The sequence below is a fragment of the Myxocyprinus asiaticus genome, chromosome 32 (assembly GCF_019703515.2).
Source record: "Myxocyprinus asiaticus isolate MX2 ecotype Aquarium Trade chromosome 32, UBuf_Myxa_2, whole genome shotgun sequence".
Classification (NCBI taxonomy): domain Eukaryota; kingdom Metazoa; phylum Chordata; class Actinopteri; order Cypriniformes; family Catostomidae; genus Myxocyprinus; species Myxocyprinus asiaticus.
In genome coordinates, this window is record NC_059375.1 from 23,112,890 (window position 1) to 23,133,466 (window position 20,577).

The 20,577-nt window shown below is 38.2% G+C and overlaps 1 protein-coding gene and 1 long non-coding RNA gene across 2 annotated transcripts in view; one reads left to right on the top strand and one right to left on the bottom strand.

The window, feature by feature from the left end:
* LOC127422830 (uncharacterized) overlaps window positions 1–20,577 on the top strand; it is a 71,161-nt gene that overhangs the window by 10,206 nt on the left and 40,378 nt on the right. The gene's annotated exons all lie outside the window — the stretch shown is intronic.
* The window catches only part of LOC127422828 (ORM1-like protein 3), a 63,277-nt gene continuing 58,050 nt past the window's right edge, over window positions 15,351–20,577 (bottom strand). The window contains exons 5-6 of the transcript XR_007894229.1: window positions 17,827–17,897; window positions 15,351–17,701 (exon numbers count right to left, since the gene is read on the bottom strand). The gene's annotated coding sequence lies outside the window, so the exon portion shown is untranslated. The remainder of the gene's footprint in view (window positions 17,702–17,826; window positions 17,898–20,577) is intronic.

The window sequence follows — 20,577 nt, forward strand, 5'->3', positions numbered from 1 at the left end:
AATCTTGTACAATCAGGCCATTAACACACTGAATATGGAAATCAGAGTGGCTAAAATAAGCTATTCTGAGCTAATAAGCTAACGACCCTGCAACAGTGTGGAGTGGCATGAAACAACTTACGAATTACAGAATTCCTACCCCCAACCCTGTGGTGGACCAAGAACTGACTGATGACCTGAATGTGTTCTATTGTAGATTTGAAAGGCCCAATCTCACACCCCACACCCGCTCTGACCTTAAATTCACACGAACATCAACACCTCCTGCAACCCCCCTCTTCCCCCCTCCTGCTACTCAACCTGCACTTAAGATCTGTGAAGAGGAGGTGTGCCGTGTCTTCTGGAAACAAAAGACAAAGAAAGCACACGGCCCAGACGGTGTTTCACCCACTTGTCTAAAATCCTGTGCTGACTAGCTGTCCCCCATCTTCACACAGATTTTCAACAGATCATTGGAGCAGTGTAAAGTTCCATGCTGCTTTAAACGCTCCACCATCATTCCTGTCCCAAAGAAACCCAAAATCACAGGACTTAATGACTACAGACCCATGGCAGACCCAGATTTGAGAGACTGGTGTTGGCCCACCTGAAGGACATCAATGGACCCTTTCAAGGTCCCCTTCATTTTGCTTATCGAGCAAACAGGTCTGTGGATGATGCAGTCAACATGGGATTGCATCATATCCTGCAACATCTGGACAGACCAGGAACATATGCAAGGATCCTTTCTGTGGACCTCAGTTCGGCTTTCAACACCCATCCCAGCTAGAAACATGCTCTGGACTAAATTACATCAGCTCTCTGTTCCCACGTCTATCTGTCAGTGGGTCTCCAGCTTTCTGACGGACAGGCAGCAGCTAGTGAGACAGGGGAAATTCACTTCCAGCACATGTACGATCAAGCACTGGTGCGCCTCAGGGATGTGTGCTTTCTCCACTACTCTTCTCCCTCTACACCAATGACTGCATCGCCAAGGACCCCCTGTCAAGCTCCTGAAGTTTGCAGACGACACTACTGTCATCGGCCTCATCCAAGATGACGATGAGTCTGAATACAGAAGGGAGGTTGAACGGCTGGCTCAGTGGTGTATTCAAAACAACATGGAGCTGAACATGCTCAAAACAGTGGAGATGATAGTGGACTTTAGAAGGAACACCCCAACATTGACCCCACTCACCATTCTAAACAGCAATGTGGCAGTAGTGGAGTCATTCAGGTTCTTGGGCACTACCATCTCACAGGACCTGAAGTGGGAGACCCACATTGACTCCACTGTGAAAAAGGCCCAGCAGAATTTGTACTTCATTTGCCAGTTGAGGAAGTTCAACCTGTCACAGGTGCTGCTGATATAGTTCTACTCAGCAGTCACCGAGTCTGTCCTCTGCACTTCAATAACTGTCTGGTTTTGTTCAGCTACGAAATCGGACATCAGAAGACTACAAAGGACAGTTCAGACTGCTGAGTGGATTACTGGTTGCCCCCTGCCCTCCCTTCAAGAACTGTACACTTCCAGAGTGAGGAAAAGAGCTGGAAAAATCACTCTGGATCCCACTCACCCAGCCCACTACCTTTTTGAACTGTTGCCTTCTGGCAGGCGCTACAGAGCACTGAGCACCAGAACCATCAGGCACAGGAACAGTTTTTTCCCTCAGGCTATCCATCTCATGAACAGTTAAAACTGCCTCATTGAGCAATAACTATGTGCAATACACTGATTAGTCTATTTATATTTATCCAACATACCCTACCTCTTCTGCCATACATTCCCTTGCATCTGTATATAACAGATTTGTATGTATATATATATACACAGGTGCATCTCAATAAATTAGAATGTCGTGGAAAAGTTCATTTATTTCAGTAATTCAACTCAAATTGTGAAAATCGTGTATTAAATAAATTCAATGCACACAGACTGAAGTAGTTTAAGTCTTTGGTTCTTTTAATTGTGATGATTTTGGCTCACATTTAACAAAAACCCACCAATTCACTATCTCAAAAAATTAGAATACATCATAAGACCAATTAAAAAAACATTTTTAGTGAATTGTTGGCCTTCTGGAAAGTATGTTCATTTACTGTATATGTACTCAATACTTGGTAGGTGCTCCTTTTGCTTTAATTACTGCCTCAATTCGGCGTGGCATGGAGGTGATCAGTTTGTGGCACTGCTGAGGTGGTATGGAAGCCCAGGTTTCTTTGACAGTGGCCTTCAGCTCATCTGAATTTTTTGGTCTCTTGTTTCTCATTTTCCTCTTGACAATACCCCATAGATTCTCTATGGGGTTCAGGTCTGGTGAGTTTGCTGGCCAGTCAAGCACACCAACACCATGGTCATTTAACCAACTTTTGGTGCTTTTGGCAGTGTGGGCAGGTGCCAAATCCTGCTGGAAAATGAAATCAGCATCTTTAAAAAGCTGGTCAGCAGAAGGAAGCATGAAGTGCTCCAAAATTTCTTGGTAAACAGGTACAGTGACTTTGGTTTTCAAAAAACACAATATACCAACACCAGCAGATGACATTGCACCTCAAATCATCACAGACTGTGGAAATTTAACACTGGACTTCAAGCAACTTGGGCTATGAGCTTCTCCACCCTTCCTCCAGACTCTAGGACCTTGGTTTCCAAATGAAATTCAAAACTTGCTCTCATCTGAAAAGAGGACTTTGGAACACTGGGCAACAGTCCAGTTTTTCTTCTCCTTAGCCCAGGTAAGATGCCTCTGACGTTGTCTGTGATTCAGGAGTGGCTTAACAAGAGGAATACGACAACTGTAGCCAAATTCCTTGACATGTCTATGTGTGGTGGCTCTTGATGCCTTGACCTCAGCCTCAGTCCATTCCTTGTGAAGTTCACCCAAATTCTTGAATCGATTTTGCTTGACAATCCTCGTAAGGCTGCGGTTCTCTTGGTTGGTTGTGCATCTTTTTCTTCCACACTTTTTCCTTCCACTCAACTTTCTGTTAACATGCTTGGATACAGCACTCTGTGAACAGCCAGCTTCTTTGGCAATGAATGTTTGTGGCTTACCCTCCTTGTGAAGGGTGTTAGTGATTGTCTTCTGGACAACTGTCAGATCAGCAGTCTTCCCCATGATTGTGTAGCCTAGTGAACCAAACTGAGAGACCATTTTGAAGGCTCAGGAAACCTTTGCAGGTGTTTTGAGTTGATTAGCTGATTGGCATGTCACCATATTCTAATTTTTTGAGATAGTGAATTGGTGGGTTTTTGTTAAATGTGAGCCAAAATCATCACAATTAAAAGAACCAAAGACTTAAACTACTTCAGTCTGTGTGCATTTAATTTATTTAATACACGAGTTTCACAATTTGAGTTGAATTACTGAAATAAATGAACTTTTCCATGACATTCTAATTTATTGAGATGCACCTGTATATATATATATATATATATAGGGTGTTTATATTAATAAATTCTAAATTGCTGTGCAGTCATAAGACACTACAAAATTATGAGCATGATATTCTAACTTAACTTTTTATCCTCTTCTGGAGCTTGTGGCATAATATGCAGGCAACCTGAATAATTCTTTGGCAAAAGAATAACACAACCCTCAGTCTGTAATATTTACAAAAAATGGTGTATAAATATAGACAATGGCTTTAATCCAAGATCATGCTCATTAAAGAAATTCCTTTTCATTGCATCCTGCCCTCAGTCTCTGTATGGACAGAATACTTTGTGTTGATGTCTGGGTGCATTCAAACCCGGAAACTAAAACAGTGACACGATTGGAAGAAGAATTCTGTCACAAGGAGCAGAGTAAAATGCATCATATATTGCTCTATGTGAGTGGATGATGCATTCCAGCATGAACCGCAAGCTGAAGGCCCTGAAATTGCATGACCTTTACCATGCTGACCGGTCCAGAGAACTTGCCTCATTTTATCCTGCAAGCAAACATCTGTGATTAGTCATAAAGCATCCATCTGTGAATCTCAGAAAGTGAAAAATTAATGCAATGGACAAGAGTTGGAAATGTGGGTATATATTGACTAATTCAAATAATGAACTGCAGAGCTCCTAATCAAAAGATTGGCCCCACGTCCAAGTAAGCAGCACAGTATACAAAAACTAGTACGTATAATAAGTAGGATGTATTAAAACGCAGCATTTATGATACAGTAAAAGAACAATACCTGTGACCTACTGAATCTGCTGAGATTCTGAAGTGTGCAAAATACTCTGAAACGAGCTGTATCACTCCGCATCTGTTGTTACATCTCTGACAGTGATGGTATTTAACATTTAAGCAAAATGCTTTTCTCTAGAGTTCATTGTTTCAAGCTAACTAACTACAGACATTGGATAAGTTTCCTGAGGTAAATGTACAGTTAGGTGAAAGATGATGATATCGTTGACGTCTTCCCGCAGTTGAAACACTGATTCGCTAATTAAGTTAGAGATGATCATTTCAGCCAACTGCATTGTGTCTTTCAACATCCCATCTGATGTTCATTCATGTGCTTTTTTTTTTTTTTTTTTGGCTATAATTTTTAATACAGAGGATCGGAGAGACACTATTTGCAGTGCTCCTCTATAAATTGACTGCTACTGAAGTGATTTGACACCATATTAAAGAGCATAAAAACAACATTTATAGTTTGAATTTCATGATAACACTAGCATAATTTGAGTCTTTGTATTATCAAAAACAAAAGAAAACCCAAAACCCAAGTTTTTCACCAAATTTCAAGTCTTTTGCAAAAATTGCCCATTGCTCAAGACACCAGGTATTAATTTACACTCACTGAGCACTTTATTAGGAACACATACTTATTCATGTGATTATCTAATCAGCCAATCGAGTGGCAGCAGTGCAATGCATAAAAACATGCAGATCCGGGTCAGGAGCTTCAGTTAATGTTGACCATCAGAATGGGAAAAAAATTTGATCTCAGTGATTTTTACTGTGGCATGACTTTTGGTGCCAGACGGGCTGGTTTGAGTATTTCTGTAACTGTTGATCTCCTGGGATTTTCACACACAACAATCTCTAGCGTTTACTCAGAATGGTTCCAAAAACAAAAAAAAACATCCAGTGACCAGCAGTTCTGCGGACAGAAACCGGAGAATGGCCAGACTGGTTCGAGCTGACAGAAAGGCTACAGTAACTCAGATATCCACTCTGTACAATTGTAGTGAGCAGAATACCATCTCAGAATGCACAACACATCGAACCTTGAGGTGGATGGGCAGCAACAGCAAAAGACCACATCTGGCACTTTATTAGGACCATAGTGTTCCTAATAAAGTGCTCAATGAGTGTATACTACACACCTGCATACCTACATAATGCACTTTTACAATGGTTTAGAAGCAAGTTCTGTACATTCAGTACATACTGTACAGCACAGGAATTCGGATGCAGTGTGGGTGTTTCTTTAAGTGTACCCCTTCATAATTCTGTACACACCTAAAAATGTGCATATTTTCCCTGAGGCCAACATGACGATCTAGGTTTGTAACTCCTGGTAGTCTATCTATGCTCAATGCCAGTTCTTAGGTATCTATGTGTCACATTTGTGGGCACCCAGAGTAATTGCGTGGCCAGTGTAGGACTTGGTGTCTAGTCCACTGAGTTTGAGGTTGAGAAGACATCAGACAAGTATGGAAGTGAGCATTCTGGAGGATATTTCTTTGATCTTCTCAAAATGTGTTTCCTTTTCACAGTCCTCCTTGGTCAGTGAGAAACAGTATGGTTTTGTGCCCTGAGCAACAAGAGGGTCATCTAGCTTAATTGTTTAGCAATAACAAGAAAAACATTACTGTTCAGCAGCAGATAAGTGTCCAGGCATCTATCTTGAGGCTGGTGCCCCTGTTGATTTATACAGTTACAGCCCGTGGTGTTGGTAACTGGCTTTATCTATCATGTTATCAGCAGAACATGTTCTCTTTCTTATCTGGGCATTCATGTCCGTCTAAGCACATTTATCTGAGTGCACACGTTTGCACATGCATGCAAGGCCTCAGAGTGCAGATGTTCTACCTGTCTCTCTCAACTAAAGTCCTCAAACACTTTCACTAATTTACAAGCATTCCTTCTTAGAATAATTTACTTTGTGTGCACAAAGTGTCAACTAACATTGGCTAGATGTGAGCTAAGTTGAGTGCTGCTGGACTTGCAAACCGCATTCAAATGTAACATACTAGTGCACCTCGAAGAAGATTTGGATATACTCCACAACAGTAAAGGGTGCCAAATATACCACTATGTGACACAAGATCTAAAAATGCCCCTGAGGCATAGTCATAGCCCAGGAAAAATTTAAAAAGGTCCACAAAAGTACGTTGCTGTTAACTCTTACATGGTCTCGTAAAATATTTAAACGTCCTTTCTGGGCAGCCCTCCAAATTTTATAAAGGCTCTGATTGATTTACTCTTAGCCATTCTAAGCCAATCAATCAATAAAACAAGGGAATGAAGAGAGGAGACGACAAAGAGAGAAAACAACAGGGCTCCCTGCAAAAATAAATTAAAAGCGCACAAATCTGAAAACATAAAAAATACATTTACATTTGTGCATTAGGCAGAAAGTGCATCTGTTAAATGCAGTGCATTCAAGGTGTGTTCCCTGGGACTCTAACCAATGACCCTGAAAAACATCTTGTTGGTAGCTTGCCATTTGTACAGGAGAAGCTGCATCTCTGGATAGGGAGTGATATTATGTTCATGATCTATAAGGGAACTTTCTGTAAATGCAGTGCTGTGAAGTGAAGAAAGGCCAGATGCCTACAGATGTCCATAATATGCATTGAGAAACGTAAGCCAGATCTGCGTTTGTAGATGCTCTTCCCAGGAGGTAATGGATTTAAGTAAGGTTATACTTTAAGATAATACAGTGTTTCTCAATTGCTAAGACACAATTTCTGAAACCAATAATGCAATTCGCAAAACTATAACCACAAAAAAAAAAAAAAAAACTACAAGCTCAATCGTTCAAACCTAAAACATTTAAGACAAACTCAAAACTATATTATCTATAATAAAATCAAACTTCCTCTTCAAACGGCTCGCAAAGCCATAATTTACATCAGAGACACCAACTCTCATTAGATTTCAAGCAAATACGGATTTCTGTCTTATACCTTTCAAAGAAGACATCAGAGACCTGCCTCTCCCTCCTCCTTTTCCTCCAAATTTACATTTACTCTAATTGTTCAGCAGACATTTTTATCCAAAGTGACTTAAAAATTAGGAAAAGCACAAGCAATCAAACAGGAACTAACAATATTACAGTAGCAGTACTATAATACAGAATTTCAAGAGGAAACATATGTCAGGTCACTCAGCGGCCAAGTTCGTAATGCCTCCGGGCAGCCTGTGGGAAGTGAAGTACAGCTTCTATTAACTTAAATGAAGAAAGACAGAAATCTCTAAAATGGCTGCAAGATTATGATAATAAAAAAAATAATAAAATAATAATAATAATCTAACCAGCAATAAAATCTTAGCTCAGATCAAAAAAACTGTATTTTTCAGGCTGGTCTAGCTAATGTACATGCATGTTCTCAGTAAAAACTGGCAGGCGATGGCTCTTTTAAATGTAGACGGGACTTCCATTCAAAGAGCTGCCATATATAGAGTAAACCAACAGCTAAAGCAGAAGTGTTTAAAAGAGGGAAAGAGATTTTGTTTTTGTTGTTTTGTTATTTTTCAATACACACATTTTATCAATTTCCCAAAACTATATCATTTATGCACAGGTTGTGATGAGATTTTGGCTATTTTTGAAAACTAATGCTAATGCTGCATTCCATTTATGGGCAGATCTAGAAATGTTTTCATGGGGTCGCAAGGGGGTGGCATGCAGACTATGAGGGGTGGCAACATCAAAGCAAGCGCCCATGTGTGGTTCTTATGGATTAAGGTACCAAGCTTCATTGCAACAAGTACTAGTTCATTAATTGGAGTCACAATTAAATTATAATTATCCATGAATTTGCAATACAACTGCATTTCCACAGGAACAACATATAATAACCAGTTTGCTACTGACTTGCCAACATAAAAAATAAAAATCTCCAGAGTACTAAGAAATTGTTTATTAAACACATCAACAAATTCTAAATGTTCTTTAGCTTGACAAAAACTGGCAATCTAGAATCAACTTCACCACATTATGCAGGCCAAATTGTTTTATTTTGTTAAGTGCGCCCATGGATGCATGCATACCCAATGTTATTCTGCTAATAAAATCCTGTAGGCCTATCAACTTTGTAACAGTTGGAATAAGCCATTTGAAAAGGAACATAAACATACATTTAGTTTAGGAAAACTGTACTTTGGGTAGCAGTGCTGCAAAACTCATATTAATTATTTTATGCACAAAAAAAGATTATTTTAAATCACCTATTTTGATAAATAGTCATTCTTAATGACCGATTCAAGCACTGGTAATTTCATCTCTACAACTGCCACAATCAGTCTTGGGATTTTGTTAGTCAGTAGATGAACACATAGATCAGCAATTTAATCAAGAACATGACTGATTGGTCTAGTGGTTACTTTTTGCATCTAGTTTTTAGAGTTTCTGGTTTCTAATTCACCCAAATGCTCATGCATGCCAAACTCATGCTCATGCATGCCAAACGGCCAACAACACTTACTGCTTTGGCCACTGGGGGCAGTGTTTCGAGTTTTGGTAAGCACAGTCCGATTTTAGCTACAGGAAAGTCAACATAATGTTTCCGATTTCACTGTGAGATCAGTCTGGTGAAACACAGGAGTAGTGTTTATAGTTTTGAGAAATGACTCTCTCTTTTAGAAATGGCATTATGGTTTTGGATATTTGGCTAATAATGTATTTATATGTTTAAGCTATTGAGAAAAATTGTAATAATAAACGTACTGTATGCTGAAAGTTATGCCTTGGTCAAGGTCCTGAGGTCTTGCTTTTTTCCAAACTCTTTGTGTGGCTCTGTTTTTCTTTCCTCTAAAGCCTGGAAACTAGAACTGTCCTTCACTGCAAGCGTCTCTCTGAACTTTTCTTGAAAAACAAATCCTAAAAACCAATGGAAAAATGCATTACAGTAATGCGTCCATATCCCCTTCCTCAAAGGCTCATTTAGTACTTGTCTCATAATGGGCTTTGGGGTTCTCTGAAAACTGAAACTGAGCCATGCTTTCCTTACAATAGGTTGTCACTTGAAGGTTATCCCAGTCATTCCTCCACCATACACTGAGTTCTGGGACTGAATGATGCCAGGCAGTGGAGGGGAGGTTGGGAGGGTTGCCGTTGCAGCAGTGACCCTGTGATTTCAATCCTGAGCAGTACACTTTGGCTCCCCTCCAGCTGGATGCTTCTTCATTCCCCTAAAACAAATCAATCCACAAGTCTGCAGCAGATAACAAAGCGCTCTGTTGCCCATTCTTTTCAGCTTATGGATCAGGGTATGGGTTACTGCTCTGAATACAGCACATATGGTTCTAAATTTCCATTTCAGTTACGTATGACATACAGTAAGTATAAGTCTGGTATTCGCCCAAAGTATCGTTTTCTACGTTTAAAAGTGACTTTAAAGGCATAGTTTATCCAAAACGGAAATTATGTCATTATTTATTCACCCCCATGTAGCTCCAAACCCATATGACTTTCTTTCTTCCGTGGAACACAAAAGGTGAATTTTAGAAGAATATATTGGCCACTCTTTTCCCTAAAAAGAAAGTGAATGAGGAATGGTGCTAAAAATCCACAAAATGACAAAAAAGCACCACAAAAGTTTTATAAAAGTGGTCAGTATGACTTGTTTGCTATATTATACATTTTCTAAAGCCATATAACGGGGATTGAGTGAGGAACAGACCTACATTTTTATTGTTATTCACTGATAATCTTCCACTTCAATGAGCTGTTAACTAATGTGACAGGATCGTTGAGTCAGTGAGTTCAAGAATAAAATCAGTAAATGAACAGTTCAATTCAGAACAGTTTTGTGATCTGGATCAATCGATTCATTGAAAAATCTGACTTAAAAGAATAATTAATTTATAAATTGGATGCTCCATTGGGAGCTGTGGCACATACCAAGGTGATTAACGACTTAAATTTTGATATGTTCCTCACACAATTATTATTGCATGGCTTCAGGAGACTTCCATATTGTGTACTAGTAGTATACATCACTTTTATGTTATTTTTATTGTGGATTTTGTTTATTATTTTGGAACTCTAATGATATCCAGTATAGTATGAATTAAAAGACATTTCTGGTTTGCTGTCAGTGAAAGGGTATTTGAGCTTAACTGATGGGGGAGTGGGGGTAACACTGATGTTTGACATTAAACTCTATTGGCCTTTTATATCTCTTCACCCCATGAAAAATTAAGTGAAATTATGTTTTGTATATTGGACACTGAAATCAAACTAGACTGAAAAAGCAAATCTGTGTCTCCCAACAAACACTTACCCAGTTTGCCTGTAAATAATGCTTATTTGCATTTCAAAAGCAAAACATACACATTGAATTCTATGCATAATGTGTTTATGCTCCCCAAAAGCTGTGGATCAGAAAAACAAGTTTTCCTATTTCTGTACTGCTGTCTACCTAACAGGCTATTTGAGCAACTCATACTATCAATAAATCACTCTGCCTGCTTAATCACATTCATTCCCCACCACCGCAGGCTCAGGTCCATTTCTAATCATACCTTCCTGGCACACAGCTGCCGTGTCCATGTGGAAAAATAAAACACAGAAAAATATTTATTTAATGTGAATATGTATGAAATGAGGTGGGCACTATGTGTGTACATATAGGTTTCATTTATGTTCTGAATAAAAGCATGGATTTTTTAATGCACTTTCTGCATTATTAGGATCAAGGAACTCATCTATGGTTCTTTTTATTAATCCCGAGGTTCTGACTGGTAAATTATCAGTTTTGCTTATTAGTGTTCACATGGTGAGAATTGAGAGTTAACTGTGCTTGTGATGAGATTGTGATGGTTTTTGAATGTTAGTGCTTTCTGCATAAACACATTGTGTAAAATTCTGAATTTGTGTTTAGAGTTTTGCCAAAATATTTAATGAATTTGCAACTAAAATAGTAGCAGTGTTTATACTATTGAAAAATGAATTCTTTTAGAAAATGGCCTTGTGCTTTAGGATATGTATTTAATAGAATGAGGGTGGAACTCACTAAGAATGGTTCAGAGTGTTATATAGCATGTACAGCATCACTACACTACTATGATCCTGACACCTGAATCATCTCTTTAACATGCCGAAAGTGCGCTTGACTACACTGTGCATCTAAATATGTGCCAGGTTATAGCACTCTTCTCCATAATTTGATCGTTATTTAATGAATTACTGCTGCCACAATTGATAGAAAATGTATACAAACTTTATTAAAGTAAAGTAAAAAAATATTTTACTACCTGCTTTCATCTAGCAGTAATAGCACTATGTAAAATGCTTCATTTTTGTGAATGAAGCACAGTCTATAATGAGCAGCCCGATCTCATGAAATTTACGAGACAATGGGCAACATTTTTGCAAACCAAAATTGCGTGCTTTGATGTCCAGCAAATTGTGTTGTAATCAGACAAGGTTTTTAAGGTGAATATTAGATGAATGTTTTAATGATTAAAATGTACCCCACTAACCTAAAACATTAACCTAAACCTAACCAGTAATGTTTAAAAAGATAAATGATAGGTGAACAAAACAGACATCCTCACCTTAATCCAACACCTAAACCTAACCAATAGACTTTTAAAAGCAAATTCGACATTAAAAAGCATATTTACGGAAGCAAACATGTCATTTCGTGTTGCTCTTATGGCACTTTTGCTTCACTTTCATTTTCGTTTCGAGCATCCTTGGCTGGGCTCAAGACTCGGTTTCTGAGTCCAAAGTCCAACATTAGAATGAGAGTGTAAAAAAGTAGGTGTAATACAACTGTTAAAATGTATCATTTTTCAAATTATGCATTAGAGTAAAATTGTTTTGATATAATAACATAGCAGGGTGTGAGTAGTTGAGCAAAAAATAAGTGTTTATAAAGTCATAAACAGCCCGTAATTTGTATGAAAGTGAATAAAATGTACAGTTGTTGTAAGCACTTTTTGTCTTAATTTTACCAGGAAACTGCAGCAAAATCTAGATAGTGGCATGTAAAACTTTGTAAAAATTTTGTTATAGTAACATTCATTCTATGAGACAAGGTTGCAAAACCTAATTTCCTCCAGTGAGCGACATCTCACAGCTTGTTCTCTGACCCATTTTCTACCCATTTCACAACTAATTTTTCTGCTCATCTCTCTCTCTCCTCCTCCCTCTCTCTCTGTTTCTCCTTCTCTGATATTAGGATTCAATGAACAAACTGATATTCTTTGCATAGACTCATTCATGAAAGACGTAACTTATGGATTTCTCGCAGTCTGTCAACAACGTTTTCACTCATTTCATATTGTGTTCTCGAGGTAGATAACTTGTGTTTATCTCTGTAAGGGATTTGCATTTCAAACCAATTTTTCTGATCTATTTTCCTTCCTCAAAGGCACAACACTTTGATGTCCCTCAAATCTCATTACTATGGGATCACTTGACTGCAGACGCAGATTTCCAGTGCTCTGTTGTGCGTTAGAAGAGGTGATAAGGTGTGAAATCCCCATCGAGCTTGCGCTGAATGAATGGAGGCAGGAGAAAGTGTAGGAGAAGACAAGCGAGAGAGAGAAAGAGAGACTGGAAGGTTTTAGGCTTAATGCCACACTGTGATGCTTCCTCTGTCCAGGGTGTTGGGTTTACTGTGTTTAGCAGTAGTTAGTATGCCACAGCATGGCATGGCATTACCTCCTGCCATTCGCTAACTAAGCTGTGAACAAATAAGGGCTTGTATGATAAACAAAGTATCTCATCCAGCCCTGTGTGTTGACCACTGACAAACATAATTGATAATAGGTGTGTCCCAAATCTAACACTTCTGCACTGTTCTATGCCATTTTTCAGTGTAAGTAGCATTAATATGTTTACATTGAAAATACAAAAGAAGTGTACTATGAGTACCAGGATGATGTACTTCAACCGAGAAACGGAGTGTAGAATGTTGGACACTTCACACACTCAGTGCTCATGGCTTGGTGTATATAGTGTAAGGGGCAGAGTTACCTGGCCATGATGCTGGCCTGACAAAACAATTGTAAATAATGGTGAATGTGCCAACTAGTGAAACGTTTGTGAAGACAGCACCTTATAACTGTGAGTTGAATGCTTTACCATCACCTCAGGCTGGGTGAATATGTACATTATTTGAGATATCAGTTTTGAACTGAGTTTGGCTAACGTGCTAAAGCTAACGGCAACAGATTGCGTGTCTGAAACATCACTTCTTTCAGCTGAAAAACAGCAAATGCTTCAATGAAGAACCATTAGTGTTCCATTTGGGACAATACTACACTTTGAAAATGCATACACTAGATGACCAAGTGTATAGTGTATATTGTAAGTGCATAGTATATATTGTGCATCATTTGGGACACTGGGACGCTGATATTGTAAGAATGCTTCAGGGAGCATGCTAATGTAATTAAAGAACACTGGAGGCTATCTGAAGCTCGAGTCAGTACAGCTTCCACAGAAGAATCAACTACGGCTTTCAATATCACAGATTCACCAGAGGAAGTCCACAGGATTAATTAAAGCCATGAGTGGATGGAGCGCCTTATCACAGAGGAGCCTATCAGGCAGTAAACAAAGAGAAGAACTAATACGTTTTGTCGCATATAGACTAAATGAAGCTGAACACATCTGCAAAATACCTCTTGGAATCAACCAACCAACAAATTAAACTACATGGCCAAAAGTACTGTATGTGGAGACCCCTTTCTAATTAATGAGTCATTAATTGGTTAGGCCAAATAATTAGCCATGGATTGGTTAGGGAATGGGATCTTAATTTCACTAAAGACAAATCTTAATATTGTGTTACAAACAATAACAGAGAATTATATGCTTCCAACTATACAGCAACAGTTTGGGGAGGGCCCTCTGTTGCCTCCACTTATGTTCAAGCATGACAGTGCCCCCCCCCCAAAAAACGCCCATAAAGAAATGAGTCTTGAGTTTATGGAGTCTGGTGTGGAAAACTCCAATTGAACACCTTTGGGAAGAAATAGAATTCTGTGAGCCAGTCCCCATTGCCCGACCTCGCAGATGCTTTTGTGTCTGAATGGGAGCAAATGGAATGTCTTCCCAGGATAGTGGAAGCTGTTAGGGAGAGCCAACTCCCTAATAATGCCTGTGGTTTTGACAGCATATGCGCAGCAAGCACATATGGGTGTGGAGTTTTGGTGTCCACTTATGTTTTGGCCAAGTAGTGTATGTCTGTGAGTATCAGTCTGAAATATCGAAGGTCTCTGTGCAGTGTTCAAATGTGTTTGTATGACAGCATATAAGTGACAGTGTGGTTTGTAAATGCATTACTTTAAGTTAAAGCCTCTCTCTCCATCTTCATGTTTACATCTGTATGCGTGATGAATGACATTTGTTTATATATGAGTGTGTGGCGCACATGTCAGGATGTCTGAGGAGGCTCTTCATAAGCAGCAAGTAATGGTGGAAGGTCACACCTCTTGATTCAGTCTTTCTCTGACACATTTACCATGTTCTTGAGCCCACACTTACAGAAAACAAACATTTACTCTACAGCATTCCAAAATCCAAAGTGGCATGCTTTTTACAGCCTTGATCCAGAGCTGAAATAATGATGAGGGTCATCTGCTCTTTCATGTCTCTCCAGATCTCAACATCTACAGTCATGACATACAGTGCAGTACTAATGGGTGAAAATATTCTTCCCTCCCTCTTTTCTAAATATTTCTCTCATACCCACTATCTATCATTCAAGTAGTTACCAGCATCTTGCTCAAATCTTTCTAAACCTCTGTCACCTACTCTCACCATCTTTGTTTGTTTTTTTTGTTTGTTTTTTTGCCCTCACTTATGCTTCCTTTACCATAGTTTTTATTTATTTATTTTTTTTTTGTCTCCACCTTTCTCCAATCCTTACCCTCTTTACTGCATTACCTCACAACATTACAATGGTAATGTAAATGTGAATCTGTTCTGATGCCTTCCAGACAACAGTGAAGGACCATCTACTCACCTGTCAAATCAACCATTGCGGTAAAACAAAAGTTTTAAAAGTTTTAAACTTAGAATGGAAGATGCTATTTATACTGAGTGTAAAGAAAATAGTAATAGATGAGTCATCACTGTCAAATAAGGTTGTCCTAAGTGATAAAAATGAGAAATCTTTTAACAATTTATTTAAAAAAAAACATGTGTCAAGTTTGTAGAAATTACATTTTTGTGTCCATGTTGGTTTCATACATTTTTGAAAAACATATTTTAGACAAAAACAAAACACAAAAAAAAAAAAAAAGAAAAAAAAACTTTAAAGACTTTAAAAATTACATGTGGTGTAACCATCAATTAAAATGTATTACCTTTCTTTAATCTCTTGAATACATGAGAAACAACACACCTTAATAATTAATTACAAATTTCTAACAGAATTTCTCAAGGTAAAACAATATAAATATATATCATTTACAAATATCAAAGTCAAGAATATATATACTTTTTCAAATTATTCAAGTCACAGGGTCTTAACATGTCTGAAGTTCCTCCAACAAAATGGCAACCTACATTTTGGTTACACTAAATGATGTTGATTTTGTGGACAAACGTTTTTCAAATATTAATAGTATTTTAAATCAAAATCGTTTCACTGCTTATTTTTTAGGAAATAATAATAAAAGATTATTCTGCACAACTCAAGCCAACATTTCTTTTTTCAAGAATTTCTGCTTTTGAGACTTTTTCATTAGATTTTACCCCCCATGTCATGTGACATTTTCTACTTTAAACCCTATAAAAAATACCAAAATTACTTTGAACTCAGAAATTAAAAATTATATATTTTTGAATGACTTAATAACAAAAAAAGTGAGCATCACATCATTGACCCAGATATTATTTGACCAAATAGTTGCAGGTGTAATTACACAAGTCCTATTTACACAAGTGTAAATGACAGCAAATAAGACCTTGTTTATACTACGTGCAAATAGTGAGAGATGCTATTCACACTAACTGTAATTAGAAGTAATATGCTATTTGTACTAAAGATATATTGTCTATGCAATAGTGAGCAGAATTTGTATATAGACACTGCCTTTTAACCTTGCTGGTTATGTACAGCTCTAAAAGAAAATATATACATACAAGACTTCACAGAACATATTCAGTTTGCTGGATATACAGTATGAAGTTCAGATAATATAGGAACTCTTCTAAAGTAACAATGAGTATTTTGCTCAAAACATCATATCTGTGATGAGATACAAATTTGGAAGTATATTTGGAAGCAACAGTGTGCCAAGATTTTGTACATTTTTTTTTTTTTTTTTTTTATCAACATGCAGTTGCTCACTGGTGTAGTAATTAGAATTTAGAAAAGCTTCCCCTTAAAATAATTTCACAAATGGTCACATTTGAGATGCCAAGTGTAAACAGTGATCCATCTCATCTGGCCACTAGTGATCACATCATCTGAGACGGATGTAAATGTCAAGTTTATAGAGGGCCTTAGTCTGAGTTTTCAGTCGCACAGTGTTGTCCGAATGTCAGTCGAACATCTTGTTGTTCAGTGTGTCCTCTCAGTCAAACATTAGTCATGAAAGAGTGAACAGAGTAAAATATGGAGAGAAGGAGCGATAAATAGTACAGAGACAGAAAATGTGTGAAAAGGAAAAAGCAATCAGAACAGAGAAAGGGAATGAAAAATTAAGATAGTAAAAAAGAAAAAGAGAATTAGAGATGAAAGAAAACCATAGAGAGAAAAGAGAAAAACAGAGTTTAGATCTAGGAGGAGAGAAGGAAAAAGAGAATGAGAAATTAATACATGGAAAGAGGACAAAAAATGGTCTATATACTGTATGAGAAGGGGGAGAAGGGAACAAGTATAAAAAAATAGAGGAAAGAAGAAGTCAAACTTGAGATGAAGAAACAGACAGGAAGAGAGGTAGAGAGAGGAAGAGCCCACGTGCCGATGTTGCTCATGTCTGCAGACGAGCACACAGACACCTGAGGGAGGCAATGTCAGTGTGGAGGCAGAAACATGCAGCTAGAGATTCAAGGAAATGTCACACATGAAAAAAGAGAGTTAGAGCAAGAGAGTTGAAAATGGAGAATAGGGTTGAGGAGCAGAGGGGAGCGCGTGGGAGATTAATCCTGCCTCCTCATGGACGGCTTGTCGTGCCAATGTCAAAATAACCACTGTATTCACAAAACAGCAATTATTTTAATAATACATCAAAACGCAATCGCTGGTGGATCGCTGTAGTAATATACTGATCGCAGGCTGTCCTGATAGCATGAAGAGGAGCACAGCTGCAGTCAAAAGACAAATGGGTGAAAGTGCTCACTTGCCACTGTGGAAAAAGAGTTTGAACATCAGTGATGCTCACAGGTCTCAGCTAGGTGCTTTGCAAAATACACCAAGTGTGGAAGACATTGGCAGTAGAGATCATAATCCCTTTTCATGCTTTCCATCATTAGAATCTGAAAGAAGATGACATTTCCAAAGGGATCTCAGTCCATAAAGGAAAATGCCTTTATGGAGAATGCACCATTAATGTTTATTATATATTTCGGTCCAGCTGTGAACCTGACAATGAAAAATTGTTTGAGTTGAAATCACAGCACAGTTGCACAAAACACTAGGGTTTCTAGAGAATGACAGGTTCAAAATGGAAATTGTGAGTAATGCAGCATTCTTAGAATGAACTTAACTGAATTGTCATGTGTAATGGGTTCAATGAAATGAGGAAGTGGGAGATGGCATTTCCAACTCAGGAATGTCACTGTTTATTCAACACAAAACAAAAACACGTTGACATTAAGCGCAACAGTGTAGCTTCCACGACAGCAGGTAACACACAAACAACTTCAGGGTGTCTATCTCACTCTCTCTCCACACTCTGAGGTCTGGCCCGTTTTTTATTTCCCCCATTTCTCACTCCGAACACAGAAACAAGCAATTACCAGCAATTAATCTCAGGTGCGAACCCTTACCGTTTACTCTCTTCCTAGACAGACGCTTCACCATACCCTCGCCTCCACATAATGGTATTTTAATTACTGTCAATACTATACATGGAACACCAGCGGACATGCAGGAACAAGAGGGAAGATCAATAAGGAAGCAGTCATAATGAGGTTTTAGTCAGAGTAGTGCAGGGGATGAACCGTGAGCTTTAGAAAAATGTATTAACTTTTTTTCAAGCATTTATCCTTTAGGCAACATGGTGCAGAGAAAAAATTAGAGAAATAAAGTAACATTCACAAACACACTCTGGCCAATGCTTTGCTGCATGTTAAATCATTTTAACATTACACTAATCAATTCTGTATGCAGAAAAAATTAAATCCTTAAAATAATAAAGTGAAGTACTGTATGTTATTTCTGCAAATTGCTAAAATAATTTTTGTTTCCAAACATAATATAGTTTTTAGACACAATGGGCAGTGAAGTATTTAAAATATATAATTGGACACAAATTGACATTGAAACGCCATTCATATTTAATTATTAAAATAATAATTTCAAATTCAGAAAATGTATCAAGTGCATCTTTCCACTAGAAGATATACTGCAGTCCCTGACATGTGAGCTAATAATAGTTAGCCTCTATGAGTGCTGAGCAGTAGCTCATAAGAATATAGAGTTGTATCTGTCCGTTTTATATTAGAAATGTAACATTTTAAAAAATTACGTTTTATTACTTTTAATATTAGCAATAACACCTTGAATTCAACAATTAAACATAGCATCAAAGTGAGTTTCCAACTCTTCATTCACAGCATGAATGCCAAGAGTTACAAAAATTTAAAGTTCACAATTGCTGATCTCTCACGGTTTCCACTTTGATGCAGCTATAAAAGAGTTTACAAGACAGGCTTGTATATGCCACTTCAGACACAGTAGGAAGTGTGTGCATTTGCATCACTCTCCATATGGTTTTGGTTGTACTGCCATCACAAACCACAATGTAATAAGTTTCCTTTGCTAAGAAAGGAAGAAAGGGTTTATGGTAGATACCTGTCAAACAATGTTTGGTGGTTCCAAGTACTGCTGTTGTTTGATGGACATGAAGATTAAATAATGATACACAAAACCTAGCACTGTTGCTTTAGATGATGGGAACCATCCTTCATCTGTGGTTCAAGTTGCCCTTGATTGTTTTCTCAAACAAAAAATCAATTTGTGTTGTGAGAGCTGTGATCATTCTTGTAATAAACAGACTTGAATGAATCATTATTTGTGCGGGACTATATAAGGGGCCGTTACTTCTGAAATGAGCTTTCCAACCAGTGAACTACATGTGTGTGTGCAATACAGAACAATCGTTCCTGTCTTTCTCAAAACCACTTGCATGAAAAAGCTGTTATTTTCCTAGAATGAAGACACATGATGCTTACAAGAAGATCACACAAACAGACTAATGCATGAGAGGCCATATAAACCTGCATTAGGTGAGCTCTTACAGCATGTGTGAGATGAGCTTTCAGTACATGTCAGTCATCTTAGATACACCTAACATGTATTCCTGTTTAAGCTACAGACCTTTGCTCCCACAATTCTACAACAGCGTAGGGCGCAGGAATCCAGTGGAGAAGAATCAGAGGAGAAGAGAAGAGAGGAAACAAACAGAGAAAAAAGAACAGGGTGAAAGGAGAGGCGAGGACACAAAAAAGAGATAGGAAGTCAAATGAGAGAACAATAAATGAGTGAAGATGAGACTTAGTGAGAGGAAAAGAGATGAGAGAAGAGGAGACAAGAGGATAGGAATAAAGACAAGAGGAGACGAGACAAGAGGCGACGAGAAAAAACAGGAGGAGATAAGACGAGACACAATAAAACAAGATGAGAGGACAAGAGATGAGAGACAAGATGTGAAGAGAGGGGAGGAAACAAGACATGAGAACAGGAGGCAAGATAAAAGGTGATAAGGAGAGGAGAGGAGATGAGACGAGATGAAATGAGAGGAGACAAGAGAAGATGAGATGAGAAGAGATGAGGTGAGAAAAAATGAGAGAAAACAGAAGAGACAAGAGGAGATGAGACAATAGACGATTAGACCAAGCAAGAGGAGAAGAAATTAGATGATTTAGAGATGAGACGTGACGAGAGGTGATGAGACAGAACTAGAGGAAAGGACACTAGATGAGACAAGACAAGAGGAGGGGAGAAGAGATGAGAGGTGACGAGGTGAGAGGCGATGAGACTAAACAAAAGGAAAAGAGACGAGAGAAGAGATGAGAATGACAAGAGGTAATGAGAAAAAACAAAAGGAGAGAAGACACGGTGAGTCAAAATGAGAGCAGAGGAGATGAGAGGGGATGAGAAGAGACAAGATGTGATGAGACAGAACTAGAGGAAAGGAGACAAGAGAAGCCAACACAGAGAAGACAATTGGAGAGGAGATATAATGAAAGGAAATGAGGCAAGACAAAAGAAGAAGATGAGATGAGAGGGGTAGG